The 16,023-nt window shown below is 38.6% G+C and overlaps 1 long non-coding RNA gene across 2 annotated transcripts in view; it reads right to left on the bottom strand.

Annotated features, from left to right (window-relative positions):
- Nucleotides 1-7,469: 7,469 nt before the first annotated feature.
- LOC144323821 (uncharacterized) overlaps nucleotides 7,470-16,023 on the bottom strand; it is a 44,310-nt gene continuing 35,756 nt past the window's right edge. The window contains exons 2-3 of one of the 2 annotated variants that reach the window (XR_013389161.1): nucleotides 11,647-12,347; nucleotides 7,470-7,868 (exon numbers count right to left, since the gene is read on the bottom strand). This is a non-coding gene — a long non-coding RNA (uncharacterized LOC144323821). Of the gene's footprint in view, nucleotides 7,869-11,646; nucleotides 12,351-16,023 lie in introns of both variants that reach the window. The other variant, XR_013389160.1, reaches the window with a different exon arrangement.

Genomic DNA, 16,023 nt, shown 5'->3' on the forward strand with positions numbered 1-16,023 from the left:
CAGTTTTACCATTTTTACCTTCCCATCAACAGTGCACAAGAATTCCAATTTTTCCACAGCCACATCAACACTTTACTTTCTGTTTCTTTGATAATAGTCATTGTTATGGGTATGGGGTGATATTTCATCATAGTTTGATTTGCATTTCCCTAATGGTTACTAAAGTTGAGGGGGGATCCAGTTACTTTCCATTGTCCTTTCCAATTCTGAGTCTATGATAGTGGATTCTTTGATGGCCATGTGTTACATCAGGCTATTCAAGCTTTTTCTAATTGAAGTTCTAGTGCATCAATATAATAGGAAGTAAGTATTGAATTTGTAAGTCACTGTCAGGAATAGGGAATTTTCATTTACTCATTCATTCATTTCTTTACTTATGCACCAAGACAATGTATTGATCTTATTATGGCAGATCATAAGAAAGCCATAGGAACACAAAGATGTAGTTATTGATTAGTTCATGTTGATCAAGAATTTCCCTGAGATAAACCAACAGATCAGAGAGTTTACTTACCATAGGCTAGGTACTGTGCCAAACTCCCTAATATGTTAACTCAATCCATAGAACTTACTTGACAGGTAAGATATTTGTGATAGGCAGAATCATGGCCCCCTAAAGACATCCACATCCCAATCCCTGGGACTTGGAATTATGTTATGTTACATGGTAAAGTGGGTTGAGGCTGCAGAAGGAATGAAGATTGCTAATCAGTGACTTCGAGATAGAGGGATTGCCCTGGATTATCTGAGTAGGCCCAATATAATCACAAGGGTCCTTATAAGTGAAAGAGGGAGGCAGAAGAGAGAATATCAGAGTGATATGATGTGAGAAAGGCTAGATTGGCCATTACTGACTTTGAAGATGGAGGGGTTGCAAGTCAAGAAATGCAGGCAGCCTCTAAAAGCTGAGCAAAATAAGAAAATGATTTATCTCCTAGAGCTTCCAGAATAGGAGGCCACTTTGCTTATGAGTCCAGTGAGACCCACTTTGGACTTCTGACCTCCAAAACTGAAAGGTAACTGTTGGTTTGAAAATTGGCCCCCATACACAGAGGGAAGGAAATTATTGAATAAAGAGACAGACCACTCCAGGTTGATAGGTTGGCAGTTCTAAGAAGCAAGAAAACTTAGGTACAAGGCTTTTCCTGGGCAGCTGCAAGAGGAGTAATCTCTGTAACCACCTGCCAGAATCTTAAAAGTTTATATAGAGGCCTTAGTTGGGTTCCATACTGTATTCAGTCCAGATGATCTCAAAAACACCTTCCTCTCTCCAGACTATGTCCTTGAAAACAGTGCCTATTATGGGAATGATGGGCAGAACATAAATTCCAAGGACAGAGGAAGGAGTGAGAAGGCGCTGATCTTTAGGATTGAGTTTGTGCGTCAACTGAGGATCATATCCTCTTGATTACCTCCTTCAACAGTAATACATCTATGTTGTCTTAAGTCACAAAATTGGTGGCAATAGGAAATGAAGACAGCATTATTATCTATTTTAGATACAGGTAAACTAAAGCTTTGGGAGGTTAAAGGAAATTCACAAGCTACCACAGCTCTGAGAGATGGGGTTCCAGTCAATGTCAAAGCCTGGGCGCCCTACCCCCTCCCTTATGATCAGCTGCTTGGAAAGGATTACATCTTCTGTACACAACAAAGCCTCCCAGGTCTACTGGCAGACCTGGTCAAATGATGCCATTTTGCAGATTTCATCAACTTGCAAAATTGGAAATTGAGGGTTTGGTGGAATTTTTTTGAGGGAAGTTGTTTTTGCCACTGTTGTTGTGGTAGTTGTTATCCACTTCCTCTTTTCTCCATACACTCCATGATGGAAAGCATCCAGGTGGCCACAATAGCTCTACCACTTATATATTCCTTCTCTGATTATTTAACTAATGCATCATCATGTAAGACTTGGTGGTCCAGGCCATCAGTGAGAGATCCTTAACTATGGTAGGTCAAGAATGGGGACTCTTTAATTATTTGACTTCCATCTGCCTAAAGAGACTACTATGTGTTTATTCCCTGAGATCCTCAAAACAGACCCACTGCTCACATTCTGAGGTGCTTAGGTTGTCCTGAAAAGTGCCTCCATCAGTAACTCCCTTCTACTTTGACTCAAAGTGGAATTTTAGATAAAAAGGCACTGGAGGATGGAGCTGAGGAGAAAAACAGCATGATGAGTCAGGCTTGGGTTGATGCTCCAGTTCGGTTCTGGAGAGTGAATTTGCCTCTTTGAGACTCAATTTCCTCATCTGTAAAATAGGGATGTCACCTCTGCCTTATATTCTAAGAGTTTGTGACAAGAATGGAATTAGCTCATAAGTTTGGAGGGTTTGTAAACTAAAGACCACCATGTAAATTCTAACTGTTATAAGTATATAATATTGCAATGATAATACCTATATTTTCACCTGGGATGATTGTTAGGACTCTTATCTAGAGTGGGTAAATCCACAGGTATCTGCTAACCCCAGGGAAGTACTTGGCTGACTTTGCTACTTACAGAATCAAGAAAGGTGACCTCAAAACTGGTTTTGAATGACCCAACACTTCCAATCTTAAGTATTTACCTAAGAGAAATGAAAATGTATGTCTAACAAAAAAGACTAGGGTATGAAGGCTGATAGCAGTTTTACTCAGGAAAGCCTAAAACTGGAAACAACCAAATTGTCCATCAAGGAATGAATGGATAAAGAAATTTTTGGTATGTTCACAGAATTGGATGCTACTCACAATAAAATGTTAGGAAAGGTCACTGAAAAGACATCACCACCAGTTGACCTGTGACCAGTGGACCCTGGCATTTGGAGGCTTTTGACCCCTTCCCCTGTCCTTGGAATGTGGGATCCACTCGCCTTTCCTGCTCCCAAAGGCTTCTTTTAGGACATGGCCTTGAGTATGTGATGCATTGGGGTGCCTGAGTGGCTCAGTCAGTTAAGCATCTGCCTTCAGCTTAGGCCATGATCTTGGGGTCCTGGAATCAAGTCCTACATCAGGCTTCCTATTCAGCGGGAAGTTTGCTTCTCCCTCTCCATATGCCCCCTTCCCACTTATACACTCTCTTTTCTCTCAAATAAATAAACAAAAAAAGAAGGAGGAAATCTGGAATACAAGGAGAAGGCCACATGAAGACAAAGGCAGAGAGATCAGCATGATGCTTGTATAAGCCAATGAATGCCAAAGATTGCCAGCAAACCACCACAGGCTAAAAGAAAGACATGGAACAGATTCTTCCTCATAGCCCTCAGAACAAACCAATTCTGTCAGTATCAGACTTCTAGCCTCCAGATATGTGATACAATATATTTTTGTTGATATGCTTCCCAGTTTCTGGTACTTTGTTAGGACACCCATAGAAAACTAATATGTGTCTCCAGAGTTGAGTTTTCAGCCTTGTTAATTGTTAAATCCAATTTATTGAATGACATCAAGGTATCCTATACTATCTTAGGCCCTGTGGGAAAACACAAGAAATAAGAACTTTCCTCCACGGGGAATGTATATATGAAAAAAATGGAAAGAGAAACAGTTATTTCAGTTCCAGCAGGGGTTCTAAGATTGTATCCATGTCAACCAAAATAATATGATTGCTTTAAAAAACAGAGAGCCAAAATACTCATTTACGATGTGCAATCTATCTGCCAATAGGCTAAGAATGCATCCACCAGCCAACACATTTCCGTCCCTTTTTAAGAAATCTACTTGGGAAGTGCATTAAGATTAGAAGACTGATTGGTGCATATAAATTGAATATGGATAAGGGATATTTTTAACGAGTGCTGGGAGAAGAATGAGTCATCTGTCTCCACCACAGGTACATAACTGCCATGATGTCTTTAGTGAGTAAGGGTTCCCATCCCTAGGAGTATATAATATACTGACCTACTGACAGTGTCTACTTATTATTAATTCTTTCATTTATTCATACATTTAACAAATACTGATGAAGAGCTTTGTATGTGCCAGGCAATGTGCTAAATATTGGAAATTGAACAGAGAAAGACCCAGTCCCTACCTTCAAGAGGCATAGTGTAATAAGGGTGCTATGAGGATTTCCCACTGTTGTTGAGAACTCAGAGAAGGGCAGCTAAACCAGCCTGGAAGAATCAGGGAAGGTTTCTAAGCTAATGGGATGGGAGTGGGTATGTCTAGAGAGGGGAACATATTGTTTCAGGAGATAGTAATAGGATATGCAAAGGTCCAGAGGTGAGAGAGCATGTGTGTTCAAGGAGCAACTAATGGCTTATTATGGCTGAAGGAAGAGCACAAGAGAGTGAATGTAAGTGATGTGGCTAGGGAATTATGAAGGACTTTGACCATGTGAGGGCTTGTATGCCACATTAAGCTGTACTCGTGGAAGTATGAGGCATCCCATGGAAGCTGGTAATGAGAATGCTTTGTTGCCAGGACAGAGAGGTCATTATACGGAGTACATAATCTGGGCAGCACCCACCCAGGAAACTGAGTTTAACTGCATGGCAAAGTGAAGAGTATAGGGGGCTCAAATACAGAAGAAAATAAGTAGTGCTGAGATCCAGAGTTAGCAATGGACAAGAAAGAGTTCCCTGAAGTCAATGGCTTTATGATCAATATATAAGAATACCCCTTTCCCCAGATTGATCCATAAATTCAATGCAATACCAACCAAAGCCCCACTGACACGCTTATTCTAAAATGTGTGTGGAAATACAAGGAATTTTGAATGGCTAAAGCAACACTGAAAACCAAGGAAAAAGTTGGAGGACTTAACCTGATTTCAAGACTTACAAGATCGAGACAAAGTGTTATTGACATGAGGAGAGACAGACAGATCAATGGAAGAAAATGGTCCGGAGATATATCTACTCATATAAGGTCCATTGACTTTTTGGACAAGACACAAAGTCAATCAAACAAGAGTGGGAGGTCTTTTTAACAAATGGTGTAGGAACAACTCAATATTCTTTTGGAAAAAATTGGCAAAGGATCCATACCCAAAATATAAGAATATAAAGAAGTCCTTTAAATCAATGATAAAAAGGCAAATACCTAATAAAAATGGGCAAAGACTTGAAGTAACACTTTAGAAAATAATTTATGAATGGCAGTATGCAAATATTAATCTTCAGGAAATTTTAAATTAAAACCACATATTTCACACCCTCTATAATCTAAGGTAAAAAGGACAGACAAAATCAAACGTTGATGAGGATGTGGAACAGTAGGAACTCTCATCCATTGCTGGTGGGAGTATAATATGATACTACTATTTTGGAGAATAGTTTGGCAGTTTCTCATAATGTTGAATACATTTCTATATTATGATCCAGCCTTTCCACTCCCAGGCATCTATTTTCTAAAAATGAAAACATATGTTCCCAAAATGGCTTGCAAATATGTTTTCTCCCATATCAGGAGAAATTTGCTATGCATTTAACTGCCATAAGATTGGTGTCTGGAGTTTATAATGAGCTTCTACAAATCTAAAAGAAAAATGTAAACAATAGTAAAATGTGCAAAAGATATGAGGGGACAATTCTCAGAAGAGAATATATGGAAATAATGTCAACTTATTAATAACCGGGAATATTCAAATTGAAACCACTCTGATATACCAATTCATGCTTATGCAGCTGCAAAAAAAAAAGAAAAAAAAACCCAAAACAATGAATAATAAATGGTGTTGGAAGTGTAAATTAGTTATTTTGTAAAGCTGGTTGGCTATATGTATTTAATAGAAAGTACTCTTCAACCTAGTAATTTTACCCGTTCCCCCAAATTCTGGCATGAATAAACTACCAACAATGTTCAGTATAGCATGGTGTTTTATTGTTTAAAAAATCTGCAGATCTGTCCATTGCTTCTCTTTTCATTCCTAATAAGGTTCATTGTCTTCTCTTTTTTAAATTGATCTTTTGTTTGATTTATTAGTCTTTTGAAGATAACTTTGATTCGGTTGGTCTTATTGTTTCTTTGTTTTCCATTTCATTAATTTTGACTCTCACTCTTAGTATTTCTACCATTCTATTTTCTTTTGGGATTATTCTGTAATTTCTCTTATCTTCTTTATTGTAGCAGCTTCCTAAATTATTTTCAGAATTCCTTGTTTTTCAATATAAAATTTAAAGTTATAAATTTCCCATAAAGTACTATGTTAGTAATATCACAAGGTCTCCTGTATATACTGATTTAATTGTTAAACAATTGTAAATATTTTCTAATTCCCACTGTAATTTCTTCTTCAAACCATTAGTTATAAAGATGTGTATTTTCAATTTCCAAATGTGGCTTTAGCAGATTGTATTTTTGTTATTGATTTCTAATTTTATGGCACTGCAAAATATTTATTCTTCATTATCTGCCAAAATCTTACCTAATAGCTACTTTGTGGTCAGTTTTTGCATTGGTTTCTCACGAGCCAAAAAACAAATATATTCTCTGCGGTGGTGAATTCCTCTATTTGTCCGTTAGCTCAAGTTTGCTTATTAGATATTTTTAAATGTTCTAAATACTATTAAATTTGGTCTCCTCAATCAGTTTCTAAGAGAGATATCTTAGAATATCTTTTTGTAATTGTAGGTTTGTCACTTTTTCTTTTAAATTATGTCAATTTTTGCAATATGTCAATATTTTGAAGTTCTTTCGTTTAGCCACTAACAGGCTGAAGATCTATTTTGGAATCCTCATTCTACCCTCAATGTCTAACTTCTATTTCACGTTTTCTTTCTCCATATCCTTTTGCTGCATTCTGGCTAATTTTCCCAGTTTACTTGTTCTTTCTTTAGCTATATCTAATTTAATTTTAACCTAACCACTGGGTTTTTCATTTCAGTGGTTCTATTTTCACTTCCTGCAGTTCCTTTTTTTGCTATTTTTAAAAACTAGTTTTTTTCCTCACATCTATCAGTATTTTTATTCCATATTACTTTGTTCATTTTAAGTATACATACAGATCTTTTAGATTTACTATATTATTTCCAATTTAACAGAGGAGGGCAGATAAATTTCCTAGCATGAAGGTTCATTTGCTTATGTACTTTGTAATTTTTTCCCTAGTAAACTCCATTTTGGCAGAATTTTTTTTTTTCACATTTCCTTTCTGTTTGAGAATGGGAAGAGGGAACCATAACCCCTTTGTTATGAAAATGTTCCCTCAAAGTAGTTTTACTTTTGATCCTATTTGAACCCTGTCCTGTTGTTTCAATCTTCTTGGGCTAATTTTATTTTTGGATTTTCAACAAGGGCTTCTTGTCATGCAGGTTTTTTTTACATCCATGCATCGCAAAGGCATGGGTTTTTGTCATCTCATGGATGACTTTCTCTCCACCTCCTCTGCCTGCTACTAAATTATCTGGACAGACAGCAAACTTCCTCACCTCTGATGGCTGTATCCATAATGCATTTATATGGTAGTGAGTTCCCTGTTAGTGGAGAGATATGGTAGAAGGATTTGTTAGGAGCTGGAGTCAATCATGATCCAATGCTAAACATCCATGATAATCTCTGCTTTTATTTGTTACATCTTTCAAAGCTTATCCACATCCACTGTCTCAGTTAACAACAAGATGCCAGTAATTCCATGGTCTTTAAGCTTCAAGCCTTAAATTTCAGATTCCTAGTAAACAACAGGAGAACAGCCTCCTGAGGCATGCTCAGAAGACACAAAGACTTGTAGATACCTCTTCAGTGCTTGAGACACACTCCGTCTTTTCAAACCCATGGGTAGCTGTCGCATATGCCCATTTCCTGTGGTCTTCTAGCTTTGGGCTGGACTGGCCCTGCTGTTTTGTGTGAAGTGGCAGCAACATCCACCAATACTTTGGTGGTTAATTATGGTTCCTTGATCTCAGCCACAGAAATTGTCAAAACTTTAGCTCCATCTTCACATTCTGCTGAGAAAAAGTTTGAAATTCAGTCTGGCAGAAAGGGCAGTGAAACTTGCAGGTTGACGTGTAAACTGTAGCCCTAACCCAGGGGAAAAAATGTTACTGGTTTGTTCACACTCCAACACTTTCCAAAGTTCCTTAAGCAAGGAACACACACATACACACACGCACACACACTGGCTCATAAATAAAAATAGAACATATGAATTATTAAAAGAAGGGGAACCCAAACTATAGCTCCTGAGGCTATTACTGTGTGGGGTATGAAAACTAGTAGCAGGTTGGGTCTTTCCAAAGGTGGCCTTGATGGTATCTGTCATCGCTGTTTTTCTCTTCTGCAATGTGACCTTCACGCTCATCGGGAAGTGGAGTTTCTCCACCTGTTTATTAGTTTTCTAAGGCTGCTGTAACAAATTACCACAAATTGAAAGGCTTAAAGCAATAGAAATTTATTTTCTCATAATTCTGGAGACCACAAGTCCTAAATCAAGGTGCCTGCAGGGTTGGTTCTTTCTGGGGATTCAGAGAAGATGTTCCCTGCCTCTCCTAGCTTCTGGTGGCTGCTGGCAATCCTTAGTGTTTCTTGGCTTGGCAGTACATCACCCCCATCCCTGCCTCTATCACCACACGAGTTTCTTCCCTGCATCTCTGTCTCTGTGTCTCTCCTCTTACACAGGATGCCAGTCATTGGATTAGGGCCCACCCCAATCCAATATGACCTCATCTTCACTATGTACATTAGTAAAGACCCTAGAAGATAAGTTTACATTCCTGAGATTCTGCATGGATATGAATTTGGGGGAACACTGTTGAACCCAGTTCAACCCTCTTGAGTCCAGCCAGACCTTGTCTTTGCTTCAACTATTAGAATATTGTAGATGTGACTCTGTGCTAACTTCAAGCTAGATTCTGCTTTCTGCGTCATGGAATGTTTGGTCTTGGACATCTTCTATTGGAACCCTACCTTCATGCTGTGAGAAGTACATACCACTCAGAGAGGCCATGTGTGGAGGGGCTCAGGTGGAGCTCCAGTTGAGCTACCAGCCATATATATTCGGTGAACTATCTTGTACATCCAGTCTGGTGATGCTTTCATATGACTGTGGCCACAGCTGACATCTGACGGCAACTACATGAGAGGTTATTTCATTTCTTAAGTATGCCAAGCTTATCTCAACCTTGAGGCCATGGAGCTAACTAACTTTTTTGGCCAAATGACTTTTCCCTCAAGCATTCACTTGGGTGGCTCCTTCTCTTCAGGTCTGACCCCCTCAAAGTAGCTCCTTTATCATATAACTTCATTTTCTTTTCACATAGTATTATTGGTATTTTCTTGCTTACCTAGTTGTTTCCTTGTTTTTTATTCTAATTCTCCTCTGATTACCCTAAAATTTAAGCTCCATACAGGAGAGACCTGCCTGTCTTGTTCACTGCTGTATTCCCAGCTTCAAAATACTGCCTGATACATAGCTGGCTCTCATTCGGTAACTGTAAAATGAATGAATAAAAAATGACAGCATGCATTTTAAAATTGGAAGGGTTTTGGAGTCAAGCAGATGAGTTCAAATCTTTTTTTTTTAAGATTATTTATTTATTTATTTATTTATGAGAGAGAGAGAGAGCATGAGCAACGGGGAGGAACAAGCAGACTCCCCTCTGAGCAGGAAGCCAGGGTATGGGGCCTGATCCTGGGACCCCAAGATGATGAGCTGAGTCAAAGGCAGATATTAACCAACTGAGCCACCCCAGCACCCAGGGTTCAAATCTTAGCTATAGTATTTAGTAGTGTCTTTACACAAGTTACTTAACTTATAGGGGCTCAGTGTCCTTTTCTATAAAATAGGAATAAAATATCATCTCAAAGTGGTGTTTGTAATTATTTGATAAAATAATTTATGTGTATTGTGTACAAATATTAGCTGAAAACTCAGCTATTTATTTATATTTTAAAATATACAATTACTTAATCTTATTAGAACTTGATTTTTTAAATTATAAGTTCCCTGTGTCAGAACTATCATCTCAGAACATATGAAATGACAGGGCAGCAAGGGTGTAGTAAGGGGTCTTCAGCTACCACTTGTATGCCAACAGACAGAGAAGCATTTCCTTTTATCATCAGCGTGGACGTCTTGTTGGGTAGTGATTGATATTAGCTCCAGTCAAGAGCTTGGCCTATGCTTTGGAATCTGGTTCTGCCACTTCTTTGCCTGTAACCAGGGCAAGTTCTCTCCATGGCACAGTTTTCTCATCTGTAAAATGAGGGCAATCATAATAGCTATTTTGTAGAGTTGATGATAGAATCAAACGATCTGATTCAGATGAAGCTATAACCTAGAACAGCACCTGGCACACAGGAAGGGTCACACAAATAGCAAGATTGGTTATAACCTCTATGCATGCTGACATTCTCTGAGATGCCCTTGTTCGTAGCTTAGTAGAAAGTAGGTTCCTTTTCTCTTTTTCCTGATGACACAGTTTTTAGAGCCTCTGCCTATCTACGCTAGGTCTGACCTGCTCTTAGGTACAAAGGGCTTGGCCCCGCCACTCTGAATTTGACAAATTTTGCGAGGCGAGCTCATGCTTTCCTGCATGGATATGACATGCAGCCATTTCTACTATGGAATCTTGTTGCCTTGCTATTCTACTTGGGAAAGAGAATCTAGCAAATCCTCTGTACTTTCCCCTCTTTCCTTAAACTACCTAAGGTTTTATGGTGTTCCTTGTGCCTTAGGCCATTGTTATGGGCTAAATAATGGGCCCAGCAAAGTTCATATGTAAAAACACTAACTCCCAGTACATTAGAAGGTGACTGTATTTGGAGATAGAGTTTTTAAAGGACATCTAAGTTCAAATGAGATCATTACGGTAGAATCTAGTCCAAAATGACTGGTATCCTTATTAGAAGAGTAAATTAGGACACCACAGAGGGAAAAACCAGCCACATACAAGCCAAGAAGAGAGGCCTCAGAGGAAATGAACCCTACCAACACCTTGATCTTGGACTTCTGGCTTCTAGAATCATGAGAAAATAATTTTCTGTTGCTTAAGCACTCTGTGGTATTTGTTATGACAGCCAAAAAACCTAGTCAAAAAGTCAATGCAGCCAGCTCTCAGGGTGTCCAGCTAGGAGGCTCTTTTCTCAGAGGTCCTCATCAATACCAAAGCTTTGTGTCCTCTCTGATGTTCTCCCTTTACCCTCATCTGGGAACACTCATCTGCAACCTGCAACCATACCTCTATGGCATAACTCACCACACCTTTCTCTATCTCAGAAAATCTGATCATGGTCTGTGCCTCTCACAACACAGACTTTGCAATTTGAAGCAAAAAAAAAAAAAAGAAGAAAGAAAGAAGGAAAGAAAAAAGAAAAGAAAAGAGAAGAGGTAAGGGACTAAAAACAAAGTATGTGGGATGCCAGAGAGAGGAGAAAACTTATGACACCTGTTGTATATGAAGATCCTAGTGTAAATCTGACACAGACTAAATGCTTTGCAAGTCCGAAAGGCTAGTACGGTATCATCATTGTCAGAAGCAGCAGCACCACCACATAGGCTGCTAACAACCTGATGTAGGCAACTCCCTCTACGGGAAGTTTACCACTCCTACATCCTCATCATACTCTCTTTCCCTAGAGCCTCTCAGAATTCCTCCTTGCTTCTTTATATGCTCAGATGCTGGACCTGCCTCAGAAAACCAGCTCCTGATAAGATTTAGCAAATGTTTGGAAAATGAGAATTTGAATGAGCTGTAATAACTCCAAATTCAAAGCACATCCTACCTTTGAAACTCCGCAGAAGTTTCTAAGGCATGTGAGTTTCCCAGCCCAGAAGACAAATGGTGTGCAGAAATGCCACATGAGGCATGAGCATGGGCTCCTGCTTCCTGCTCTCAGAAAGGTGGATTATATTTGGTGTGCAGTCACTTGTTCATTTTTCTCCATCATCTTGAAGCACAATCACCAAGTTCTAAAAGACATATGAGTCCATAAGTCCCACATCTAGCAAAATGGCTACCATCACTCTCCTGTTTTTCACACTGCCTTACAAATAGCCCCCATTTATCTGTGGCTCCCATGCCACACAGCTTTCTCCTCCCCATTACTGCTTTGCGTTCTTGTCAAATAGACTTCAGTGAGGCCATCGTTTTGGGATACACTTTATCAAAATAATTATGCGAAGAGCTGGAATAGAGGAGCCAAAGTGAGAAAGCTGAAGTTTCAAGGCTTTAGAAATACAGGGAGGAAGACAGGACTTATCTAAAACTAATCTTCAGGCCATCTTCTGCCAGATTCCCAGCCCCATGGTGGTTTTATCTTGGTTAGTTTTTTTGTTTTCCTTTTCCCAGCAGATAAGCATGACAGAGCTCATCCTTGCCCTTGGTCCCCAGATGACGTCCACAGACTTGTCATTTGCAGGAAACATTGCAAGTCAGTGGGTGCACTCCACTTTGATGCTGTTACAGTTCTTGGAACAGAGGCATCTGCTGGGTGTAGAAAAAAAACTGTCAGCCTGTGCTTTTTCTAAATCATTAAAACACCATTGGCATTTTGACAAATTGGCACTGATCATCAGGCTCAGCAACTGGGAGCAATCTGTTTTGCAGACTGAGAGAAACAGCTGTAAAACTCTGGCACAAATCTGTTCTATTGTGCTCAAATACATTTAGGTAGAGAGGCAGATTGGTGAAGTAGAAAAGGTATGGTCTTGAGAGCTTTGGGTCTAGGTTTGAATCCTGACTCCTCTGCCCACTGGCTGTGAGTGGTGAGCAAGCTACTTAAGAATTTTCTCATCTGTAAAATGGGGAAATAAGTAAAATTCTTGCAGAGTTGTTGTAATGATTAGAGATAATACATTTTTTGAGAAAATAACTTTTTAAGTGTCTAGTGCAAGGCTGGTGCATCATAAATGGTTTCTAGGGGGAAGGTAGTGAGGCTAACACAACAGTGGCATTAGTTATGGTTGTGGTGATAGAGGCAATAATAGCAGTGGTTGTTGGGTAAGTATTATCAGTGGCTGTTGTTGTAATAATAATAATAATAATAATAATAAAAGTGTAAAAGTGCTGATTTGGTTATGAGCCAGGAGACTTGGATTATACTCATGATAAAGCTGATAGAATGAAAGGGAGATTGAGAATCAAAGACCTAGTATCTAGTCCCAGTAGTTTCTCTACATTTTGTGAGTAGGTATAGGATTATAGAAAATTGGAAGATCGTATGGTCCTCTTTAAATCTTCATTTAGATGCCCTTCTCTTACCTGCAACAATATGTAAATGAAATAGCAAATGTTTCTTCCTCATTCTGTGTTGATTAAGTGTTAATAAAAATAATGGCAATGCATGCTAACTTATATTGAGTATGTGCCATGTATCAGGCACATTTTAATTTTACATATATTGCTTCATTAAATTCTTGCAAGTACTATATGAGTAATGCCTTAATTTTATTCCTATGGTTTGGTATTGAGACACAAAGAAATTGTATCTTACCCAGGGTCACAGAGCTAATGGTAGAATCAGAATTAGATCTCAGACCTGCCTCCAAACCTTGCATCTTAAACTTCTGTAATATACTATGAGCTTTAATGAAATCTGTCACAACCTGGAGGTTAGGTCACATACTTTGTGTAATAGAGATTTCTCTTTCTGTACAACCTGGTTTATAATCTATCCACAGCAAGTTAGCATAACTGAGATGCTAAGACATAAGGAGATAGGAATTGTTTTTGTTTATTCAGCCACGCAACTAATCAACCAACAGGCAACCCATATCTATTTAATATGTAGTTCTTAAAATGAGACTTGTTTTCAAGGGTTAGTGAACAGCCCAACCATTTGGAGGAGAGTGTTAGTTTGAGAAGTAGTGAAAGATTATCTTGGAGAAGTTATGATGGGACATGATAGTGAAAGACAGAATGTCAGACTGAGTCTGAACTATAGACAATGAGGAGTTGGACATCTGAGTGGCCATGGCACCTTACTTTTCTCCTTTAGAGCACACTCACTCTTTATGGGAATTATAAACTTACCTATTTCATTCAGTATCTCATAAGCTCTTCAAGACTGTAACAATATCAGAGTTTTCCTGACCAATCCAGGCAACTATGTGTGTCTTCCAACAGGGATTCTCAGGCCAGTTCAATCACCTGCCTGTAATATGAACCCAGCCTATCTCTGAGAACAGATTTAATCTGAGAGGCTGGAGTAGGTTAAGAATCTGAAATCAATCCTCATATATCTGCCATGGGATTCCCATCTTTTTCTAGAAAGAAAAAGATGGTTCTATTTTCTTTGGGGGAGGGGGGATTCTAAGTCCATAAGTACTGGTTTACAGTGATTTCCAGTGTCCTTTTAATCTGATGCTCCATGGGGACAAGGCTTGGACCTAATTACTCTAGGATGCTCACCAATGTACTGTCTCACCACTGCTCTTGAGTATGAGAGCTGGCATTAAATTCTAGGATGGCAGTTATTTTAATAAGAACTTTGAGATCATTTTACTGTTCTTTGGTCTTTATTGCTGTTTATAGGAACTCTGCAGTCAATCTAATTATAATTCTTTCTTGGATAATCTTTCTTTTTCTCTTAGTGTTTTTAAGGTTCAGAAGTTTTACTGTGATGTGCCAGACTATGAGGTGGCTATATTTTCTCTTCTCAGAACTTAGTGTGTGTTTCAAACTACCTTTGTTTATTTTAGAAAAATTCTCAGCCATTATCCCTTTATATATTGCTTCTCTCTCATATTTTCTATTCTTTATATTCACTCTTTATATTTATATTCTTTATATTCACTCTTTCTGAAATTTCTATTACAAGTACTCTTAAACGTTCTTATGTCCTCATTTAAAAATGAGTCATAATTTTATCTCTCTGTGACATAATCTACTTTATTTCCTGAGGTTTATCTTCCAGCTTATTGATTCTTTTTGCAGCTGTATCTAATCTTCTACTTAAATCCAGCATGCTGTTTTCAATTTTAATGACTATACTTTTTGTTCTTCAAAGTTTATTTTTTGCTTATTGTTCAAATATGCATATTATTTTCTGCATACTCCTTCTTTTTAAAAGATTTTTGAAATTTATTCATGAAAGACACAAAGAGAGGCAGAGAACATGCGAGGGAGAAGCAGCCTCCCTGCAGGGAGCCTGATGCAGGACTTGATCCCAAGAACTCAGAATCACAACCTGAACCAAAGGCACTTAACCACTGAGCCACCCAGGCATACCATACTCTATTTTTTTGTTTGTTTATTTATTTATTTTTTATTTTTAAAATTTTTAATAATAAATTTACTTTTTATTGGTGTTCAATTTGCCAACATATAGAATAACACCCAGTGCTCATCCCGTCAAGTGCCCCCCTCAGTGCCCGTCACCCATTCACCCCCACCCCCCGCCCTCTTCCCCTTCCACCACCCCTAGTTCGTTTCCCAGAGTTAGGAGTCTTTATGTTCTGTCTCCCTTTCTGATATTTCCTACCCATTTCTTCTCCCTTCCCTTCTATTCCCTTTCACTATTATTTATATTCCCCAGATGAATGAGAACATATAATGTTTGTCCTTCTCCGATTGACTCATTTCACTCAGCATAATACCCTCCAGTTCCACCCACGTTGAAGCAAATGGTGGGTATTTGTCATTTCTAATGGCTGAGTAATATTTATTTTTAAAGATTTTATCTATTTATTCATGAGAGACACACACAGAGAGAGACAGAGACACAGGCAGAGGGAGAAGCAGGCTCCATGCAAGGAGCCCAACATGGGACTCGATCCCCGGTCTCCAAGATCAAGCCCTGGGTTGAAGGCGGCACTAAACCACTGAGCCACGGGGGCTGCCCCCATACTCTTTATTTTTAATATGATTTCTGTTTTATCATTTTTGTCTCTACATATTATCTTTTTATTTTCTTGCCAGCTTGTTTTCTTTTTTCCATGTTGTGTTAATTCTTTTTATTACCTGCTGAATTCCCTATTTCCCTTTGATTTTTAATTTGCAATTGAATAGGGAACTCATGTTCAGAATTTTTCCCCCCTGTGGTAGGTCCATGTGTCCTGGAAGTATTCTTGCAGAGTGGTTTTAAATTTTTAGCTGTTAAGATCCTTGTAGTCACACTAATTCCAAAACAAATTTTGCCTCTATTTCCTATTTGGGTGTT

This window comes from Canis aureus, chromosome 11, assembly GCF_053574225.1.
Source record: "Canis aureus isolate CA01 chromosome 11, VMU_Caureus_v.1.0, whole genome shotgun sequence".
NCBI lineage: Eukaryota > Metazoa > Chordata > Mammalia > Carnivora > Canidae > Canis > Canis aureus.